At 41.1% G+C, this 9,465-nt stretch overlaps 1 pseudogene; it reads left to right on the top strand.

Annotated features, from left to right (window-relative positions):
* Positions 1-667: 667 nt before the first annotated feature.
* Positions 668-1,121, top strand: LOC150048852 (U1 small nuclear ribonucleoprotein C pseudogene; annotated as a pseudogene).
* Positions 1,122-9,465: the final 8,344 nt, after the last annotated feature.

Raw genomic sequence — 9,465 nt, 5'->3', positions numbered from 1 at the left:
TTTCTCAAGTGATACTTCTCCAGAATGGAGTTTAAGACTTTATCCTTCTAGGGCATGGTATCACAAATATGTAATACCAATACTCAGGAGTGGAGACAGGAGTGTCTCGAGTCTGAGGTCAACTCACATATTGTTAGTCAGCTTCAGAATTAATTAATTTATTCTTTGTCTTTCTCTATTCTTTCTCTTTCTCTGTCTCTGTCTTTTCTCTCTCTTTCTTTCTACCTTTCTTTCTTTCTTTCTTTCTACCTTTCTTTCTTTCTTTCTTTCTTTCTTTCTTTCTTTCTTTCTTTCTTTCTTTCTTTCTTTCTTTCTTTCTTTCTTTCTTTCTTTCTTTCTGTTGGTAGTGAGGTTTGAACTCTGGGCCTGGGGTGCTGTCCCTGAGCTCTTCAGCTCAAGGCTAGTACTCTACCACTCTGAGCCACAATGCCACTTCTGCTTTTCCAGTGGCTAACTGGAGATAAGAGTCTCATAGACTTTCATGCTTGAGGCTTTGAACCTCCATTCTCAGATCTCAGTCTCCTTAATAGCTATGATAACAGACTTGAGCCACCAGCACCTGGTTTCAGCTTCAGAATTTCTTTGCAAGGGTGTCCCAGTCCAAAAAGAATTCAATAATATAATTAGAGCTGGTTTTTGCATCATTTCCTCATGGCACAGAAGGAACATGCCCACATTTTATTGTGACTACTGCAACATATACCTCACCCATGACTCTCCATCTGTGAGAAAGACACACTGCAGTGGTAGGAAACATAAAGAGAATGTGAAAGACTACTATCAGAAATGGACAGAAGAGCAGGCTCAGAGCCTGATTGACAAGACAATGGCTGCATTTCAACAAGGGAAAATACCTCCCACTCCATTCTCTGCTCCTCCCCCTGCCGTGGCTATGAGCCAACCTTCTCCCAGTCTCCCCAGTCCTTTCCACCTGGTATGATGCCAGCATCCCTCCCATGATGCCAATATAGGGCCCACCCCCTCCTGGGATGATGCCCATGGGACCTGTTCCTGGAATGAGGTCACCCATGGGAGGCCACAGGCCAATGATGCCTGGGCCTCCAGTGATGAAGCCTCCTGCTCGGCCCATGACGGTACCCACTCGGCCAGAAATGACTTGACTAGAGGATAAGGAAAGAGGGGTAGGGGGGCCCTCTATCAGTTTTACAACATTTGTTCAAGTTCATCAAGAGATAATTGTGCTGAGACTCCGGGTATTTTCCAACTGCATGACAAGGAAGACTTGCTTCCTTTATCAAGATAATAGACTTGGAGGAGAGAAGTGGGACAAGAAATACAGATTTCATTTGCATTGTGAAATGTGAACATGAAACTGTCAGCTCTTTCAGTTAAAAAATATAATTAGATTTAGTTTACAAAGCTATAAGTACAGATGTTGGCGGTTATGCAAGTGTATACAAATGCATTAACTGGAATATGGTAGATTCAAGAGAGAACTCAAATAGTGTAGTTCCTTAGAAAGGCAAAGTCAAAGTTAGACAAAATAAGCACCAGAAAGTGGGTACTTAAATGGGATGGGCTGGGGGTCAAAGAGAAAAGGATAGGGAAGGAAAAGGAGAAGATGGGGGGTGGAGTCAAGAATCCAATGCATATCCTACAAAATTAAGAAGAGTGAGGGAAGGGGTGGGTGGGGAGGGCTGAGTGAGAATGTTGAAAGGGACGATATTGATCAAGATGTGCTGTATTCAGAGACTGCTTTGTTAAATGGCAACTCCTTTGCACAACTGCTGAAAGATACAGAAAAAAACAACAGCAACAACAAAAGAGCACAGGTATGCCTACCTGCTACCTGGAAGTATGGAAATTCAGGGTGCTCAAATCCCCTGTATCAAATGAGGAAGTGTTCACATGTAACATTGGCTCCACTTTCTATATGGGCCAAATCACTTCCAGGCTACTTAGGACAGCTAATATCATGAAAATGATAAGTTAATCGTCATAGGGTTACATTATTTAGTAAATAAATGACAAGAAAAAATAATGACAAGAAAAAAAATAAAATTCTTTTCATGTGTGTGATGGCTAAAGTTGGTGAATGCAAGTGGTTGGTGATTGTTTGGTGAGAGTTCACTATGTTATGTGATTAACACATCTGACCTTCACTTCTAATAAAGCTTTCCCAGCTTTTGATAAGTAGTGGGTTGGTAACAGTGGGTTTTATAACTCTAAAAACATTGCTTGTGCCTTTGATAATGAGAACGAACAAAAGCATAGCGTTTAGGCTTTCAAATAAAAGAGGTGATTGCGTGTGTTTGCACTTATGTGTATGCGTGCGCAAGTGTATGTGCATGCATGTATGTGTTTATGTGAATCTACGCATGTATGTGCTGGTGTTTATGTGTGTGAATGCGTTAATGCACATATGTATATGCGCCTATGTGTGTTGAGAGTGAGCATGTGTGCATATGAGTGTATGAGTGTGTGTCACCAACGCTGGTTAAGATGCTACATTGGATGGCACTGGTCCAGAACCCAGTCTGTAACCCTTCATTCGGTGTAATTTTTTTCCTATACAAAAGTACAGGAAACTGGGGCTGGGAGTTTGGTTTAGTGGTAGAGTGCTTGCCCAGCATGCATGAAGACTCGTGTTCCATTCCTTGATACTACATACATAGAAAAAAACCTGAAAGTGGTGCTGTGGCTCAAGTGGTAGAGCTCTAGCCTTGAGAAAACCCAAAGACAGTGCTCAGACCCTGAGCCAAAGCCCAGGATTGGAGAAAAAAAAAACTACAGGAAATTGGTTAGAGGTACTTTTTTTCCCCTAGAGATAAGAGATATTATCTGAGCATTTTTCTATTGGATGAATAAAAATTGATGGACGCAGAGAAAATGATCAAGCCAGAAAGTAATATAAAAGCTTTTCCAACCTCCTCTGCCAGTTTCACTCTATTTTGTCAGCGCTTGCTGGTGGAAGTAGGGTGGAGTGTGATTGGAAAGCCAAGGCACTCTGAAGTTGAGGGCCCATGGACTAGGGTAGCTCAGCCTCAGCTTCAAAGCCTGTCAGGGCCACAAAGCCCTGATTTACTGCTTAGCTGAATAGACTCCCCCCTGCTTCCTAAGGAAAGCCACGTGGTCTGTTTGTCATGAGCCATATTTCACTGTCAAGTCACTTCCTCTCTCTCTCTCTCTCTCTCTCCCCCCTCCCTCCTCAAAAAGCCAAAATCAATCCCCCAACCCAAACAACTCCCCCAGACTCTAGAAATAGCTGCACCACCATGACTAAAAAGGATGTCCAGAAAAGACACTCCCCGTACCTAATTAGTATGTTGTTAGCAAAGCATATTTTTCTTTCTAAGAATAACTGAGAGGGGACTGTTAGGACTTTTAACAAATGAGGTATGAAAAGTCAAGTCACGGATTTCTGCTTAAATCCCTTTCTGGGTGGACGAGGTCACTGAAGTTGGATGTTGGGGCAGAAAGGATATTTTGAAGTCAGCAGCTTATTCAGTGACAGAATGTGAGGACACTATGTACCCCCCCCCAACCCCACAAACACAACCAGAGTTCACCTCCTACTTGTGAGCTCATCCTTTCCTTTGCCTTCAAACCACCCACTTGTTTAAAAACACACAATCCCCATTCCCAGTTGTTCTGTGTGTTCACATTTTAATGTTTCATAATCTAGACACATTCTGTTTCCTTGTAAAACCTCAACTAAATGCTATCGACAGTGGTTTAATAAGTGTACTATTGCAACTTTTGCTTGAAGTCTTTGTTCCAGACACTGTTCTAAAGCTGAGTGCGGGGAACCTTCACCTCTTATGATATCCTCTGATTCACCTCTTATCATCCTCATTGAACGTGTGGGCAAACAGATGCTGAAGAGTTATACAATGCCCTGCAGGTCGCACATGGAGGCCAGTCATTCTTCAGACACCTTGCTGTCCTATTTCTAAATGACCTCCTCCTCCTCCTCCTCCTCCTCCTCCTCCTCCTCCTCCTCCTCCTCCTCCTCCTTCTTCTCCTCCTTTTTCTGCTTCTTCTGCTTCTTCCTCTCCTCTCTGCTGTTATAAACTGTCCAGGCATGACCCCCCATCCAGGGATCTTGGATCCTTTTCTCCACCAGATAAAAGAATTATGAGGCAGGACAAGTGGGAACAGAGAAAAGTATATGTGACAGTGAAAGTTAAGGTGCTAAGGAACTGAGGAAAGCCCCCAACCAGATTCCTTGGATGGAGGACTACCGATACTATACAGGGTCGTCCAGTCCACATGCTTCCCAGCAAGGAGGAAGAAGAGAAGAGAGAAGACTTCTCGGTGAAAGAGAGGGAGAAAGTGATTCAGACATTGCTAGCCTGAGGTACGCTTGCGAGGTGCCTCTTTTATAGCCCTTTGGAGTGAGTTCCAGCTATTCAGGCATCTGGTTGGGGTCATGATTCCTATCACCTGTGGAGAGAGGTGCGCATCCCTGCTCACGCCTGTCGTTGGGTGTGTCCTCCATCAAGGCTTGCCTGGAGGTTCCCACGGTCTTCAGAAACAGGAAAGAATGTAATCTTCATCGATGCCTCTACCTCTCAGGTCTCCAAGAGGAGGAGAGGGGATGTTAATCCTCTAGGTACTATATCTCCCTACCTGCCTCATCTTCTTTCCTTGGCCTCATATCCAGTCAACCTCAATGACACCTTCTCAGGAAAGTGGCTGTGGGGACTCTTCCCTGTTTTACTCCCTCCTTTACAGAATCCTCTGAGTAGCTCATTGCTTCTTTCCTATGCTGTCTTACCATCTTCTCCAGGAAGCTTCTAGAAGGTTGCCCTTGCAACCTGGACACTTGTCAATGGCTCGAACACTGTCTTTGCCACATAGTAGGGCTTAATTTAAGCATTCTCATTTGAAATCAAATGCCTACCTGCAGGTCACAGAGACTTTGGTAGAAGAAGAATTTTTATGAGCATTGGGCCATACACAAAGCATATCAATTTCCTTGCAGTAGAATGCACAACACACTCAGGCAAGATGGTAGTTTTAATGTACTGCTCTCAGGGCAAGTTGCCAAACAATATCTGCATTTTATTTGAATAAAAGCAATGACTTTAAGCACTTGAAATAAATTTTGAAAGTGAATTCCGTTTACAACCAAATATCACACTAGGCATATTCTTTTAAAGATATTTTGAGCTTTCATATTTGCAGGAAAAACAGATGTCTCTGGTCAACTTTGGTCTTTGTGAAGTAATAAACGTCTCCCAGGGCTTGCTCTAGGATAGATGCACAACAGTCATGTTGTGCAGCGATGCCCTGAAAATGGAACCAGTCTGTAGTCCTGCCAATTGTGAAGTTCTTGTCCAATCCCTACTGGGACCAGGTGAAGCATCACCTGGGAAACTTTGAGTTTTATTTTGAGGGTTGAGAAATATAAACATCAAAGCCAACAATTGGCATTAAACACTGCCAGTTATGAGGCTGGATTAACCATCATAAAGAATCAGAAGAGGAATGGTACAGAAACATTTTATGCAGAATGAGATGAGAGGGAGAGAGAATGAGTCAAGGAGCTGGCCTGACACAAGTTACGACCCTATAATAAGAGGGACAAAATAACCAAATGTGCATTGTTTCAAGAAAAACAAAGATATTCCTGTAGGATTTTTCAATACCACTCAAGCATTTCTAAAGGAGGGAACTGACATCAAAAGAAGTATTGACATTTAAACAATGGAAAGGGTGACATTCACGAAGATGCACTCATAATCTGATTTATGCAATTGTAACCTCTTTGTACAACTACTTAATTGTGAAATTTAAAAAATAGAGAACAGAAAAGAAAACAAGAAGCCAGTTTAAAACACAATAAAATAAAAGATTACAGATACACACCTGCAATCATAGCTAGAGGGAGGGATACTGAGGCAGAATGACCACAACTGAAACAACAGTCTAGGCTACATAGACTATATATCAAAAGAAAAGAAGAAATGTAATTTTTGGTTCTCCAAAGGATTTTCTTTTACAGCTTGTACAATATTGAAGATTTTGATTATGATCCTTGGAGGCTGGTTCTAGAGAATGTAAGTATGTCTGAGTAAGGTCAGACCAAATGGTGGTGAGAACAAATCGGTAGATGTTAAGAAATTGATTACTTTAGAAAACCAAATAGTTTTTCATGAGAATTTCTTTTTTAAAAAAGGCATACTTGAAGAATAACTTTTTATTTGGCCTCCTTTTCGGCTGAAGAAGTCTCTTAGTCATTTCTCCCTGTGAGATAAAACAACACTTTGCTGGGTGCAGTGGTGCATGCCTACATCCCCAGCTGATCTGAAGATGAAGATCAGAAAGACTCTGGGCAAAATGTTAACAGAATCCCACTTAAACCAATATCTTGGCATGGTGACACATACTTGTCATGGCAACTACAGGAGAAACATAAATAGGAGTGTCTCCTAGGGATTATTATGAATGGGAAAAAGCAGTGGTACTTTAATATTATATTGTGTTCACTGCTGTATCTCACTAGCCCTATCCAGTTTTTGTGTAACATGGCTGGTCCTTAAAGAAAAAAATAACTGGTTATCTCTAAATGATGTACTCCCTTCTTCAGTAGCCCCATGGATGGTCCAGGATCTGAGATCCCAGCTGTCTCAGATTTTCCAACTGACAAAGAAAAAGAGTAAGAGATTCCTGGTTCTCTAGAAGTAGTCAAAGGTTGATTTTTGACTTCCTGTTCTCTAAAATAATTTAGCCATTGTGGTGGTGGATAATAAGTAGATGTTGACCATGAATTATGGGAAATGCAAAGGCTATCTAAAGTGGAGAGGAAGATCATAGGATCTCTGAGAGGAAGCAGGGTAATTGAATTTCCATCTGACAATTACTCTTCTTAGGTGGCCACTAGAGACATAAAAATTCACAATAGTATTAATGATAGGTTTCATTCCAGCTTGGGGTGGGAGTGGGTTAAATAATTCTAAAATAATAGGTCTTTAACTTACCTACCCAAGCCAGTAAAACCATATGGTAGAGGTGAAATAACATAGTACATGAAGAACAAAAATCATACATCAGCATAGAATTCCATTGTATATAAATACCACATCTTTGTGATCCAATCATCTACTGAGGGGCATCTGGGTTGGTTCCATATCTTTGCTATGGTAAATAGTGCTTCAATGAACTTTGTTGTGCTAGTGGCTTAAGTATGTCCTTGTTTCTGGATGATTGGGTAAATGCCAAATAGGGGAGCTCTATGTTTAGTCTTTTGAGGAACCACCATAGTGGTATCCATAGTAGTTTCCACCAACAGTGTAGTAGTGATCCCTCCTGGCCACATCCCCGCCAGCATCTGTTGTTGTTAGATTTCTTGATCCTGGCCATTCTGACTGGAGTGAGGTGGAATCTCAGAGTTTTTCTGATTTGCATTTCTTTTGTGGCCAGAGATGTCGAGCATTTCTTCATGTGTCTAATAGGCCGTTCTTATTTCTTCTTCAGAGAAGAATTTCTTTAAGTCTTTGCCCATCTTTTAATGGAATGGTTGTTTCTTTGAAGATTAGTTTTGGGGTGATTCAATTTTTTGAGCTGTTGATATATTTTAGATATGAGGCCTTTGTCTGTTGTATGGTTAGTGAAGAGCTCCTCCAGCTCTGTGGGCTTTGTATTTAACTTGCTAGCTATGTCCTTTGCCATACAGAAGCTGTGTAGTTTAATGCAGTCCCATTTGTCCAAACATTCTTTAATTTGTTGTGTTTCTGGGTCTTTATTAAGGAAGTTTCAACCTGTGCCAAGGAGACCTAGTGTATCTCCTATTCCTTCTTGTAAAGTTTTCAATGTATCTGTGTTTACCTCCAGGTCTTTTGTTCATTTGGAGTTAATCCTCATGCAGGGTGACATAGAAGGATCCAATTTTAGTTTTCTGCAGGTGCTTAACCAGTTCTGCCAGCACCACTTGTTGAAGAGGATGTCTTTCTCGCATTCTATTTTTTTGACTCCCTTATCAAAGATTCTGTGGCCATAGGTCTGTGGCTTGATTTCTGGGTCTTCAGTTCTCTTCCATTGGTCCTCAAACCTGTTCTTGTGCCGATATCAAGCTGTTTTGGTTATTATAGCTCTGAAATAGAGTCTAAAGTTTGGTAATGAAATTCCTTCTGCACTGTTCTTTCTGCTAAGAATTGTTTTTTCTATATGGAGTCTTTTATTATTCCATATGAAATTTGGGATTGCTTCTTCTATTTCCTTAAGGAAGGACATTGGGATATTGATGGGTATTGCATTGAATTTGTAGATAGCCCTTGGCAAGATTGCCATTTCACAATGTTAATTCTTCCAATACAGGATCATGGGAGGTTTTTCCAATTCCTCAGTTCTGCTTTAATTTCCTTTTTCAGGATTTTAAAGTTTTCATTATAAAGGTCATTTACATTTTATACCCTGCTACCTTGCCAATGTTTTGAATAGCTCAAGTAACCCACATTTATTTCTTAATAAACTTTCTTTAACACAAAAAGACAAATAACCAAACTAGGTATAAGTAGCCCAGCCAGAAAACAGCTTATCCACAAAATAACAAAAGCCAAAAGGGATTGAGACTTGGCTTCCATGTAGTGTGCCTGCCTAGCTAGGGTAAGGCCTTAAGTTTAATCCTCCACCCCCAGAAACAAACAAAAAAACCCAAGGAGCACATCTTTCTTTACCTATCGGTCCCATTTTCCAGTTGACACATTGTCTTTGGAGTTTCACCTCCACTGATGTGCAGTTGCCTTCGGCTTCGGCCCTATCTTCACCAATACTTCCATGGCTTAGGTATTCAAACCACCAATGAGTTCTCCTTTCCAGAAGTCCCACAGACTTTTGGTATGGTCTGGGACTCATCAAGGGTATCTGTGAAGGCTTTTTCACTGTTTTCTTCAAAGAGAACACAACTGTGACCCATCAAAATCTCCTCCCCAAAGGGGAAAGACTTTAAGAAGCATTCATAACCTCTGGTGGCAACTGTTACTGAAAAGAACCACAAAAATATCTCTAAATATCTCCAGGGTGATAGGTAGACACTTTTGGCTTCACTCCTATATATAGAAGCCCTCTTTATCCTCAGGGGATGTACTCCAAAGTAACCAGCCCCCCACACCCTGGGATCACCTAAAACCCCTGAGGTTATTGAACACCTGTTAGATCGGTTTTCCTATAGCTACATATCTGTGACAAAGTTCAGCTTATAAACTGAACAATTAATAACATAATAAAACAAGAACACTATAATAGTTTTCTGTAATGAAAGTTTTATAAATGGGGTCTCTGTCTCTTGAAATACTACTGTGCTGATGGAAAAGGATGAAAAACCTACGTGATGACATTTAGTCAGGTGACTGGCATGGGAGTGTGATGTAGTTTTGGATTACTATGATATGGGTTCTTTGGACCAGGAAAACCATATCATGGACAGCAAATTTGATAACTGAGATCCCTAGTAGGTGACTAACGATAGGTAGCATGTACACTGTGGATATGCTACACAAA

The sequence above is a fragment of the Megascapheus bottae genome, chromosome 21 (genome assembly GCF_031878675.1).
Source record: "Megascapheus bottae isolate mThoBot1 chromosome 21, mThoBot2.hap1, whole genome shotgun sequence".
Taxonomy (NCBI): domain Eukaryota; kingdom Metazoa; phylum Chordata; class Mammalia; order Rodentia; family Geomyidae; genus Megascapheus; species Megascapheus bottae.
The sequence above is the reverse complement of the archived record's forward strand: the minus strand, read 5'-3'. Positions and strand labels throughout refer to the sequence as shown.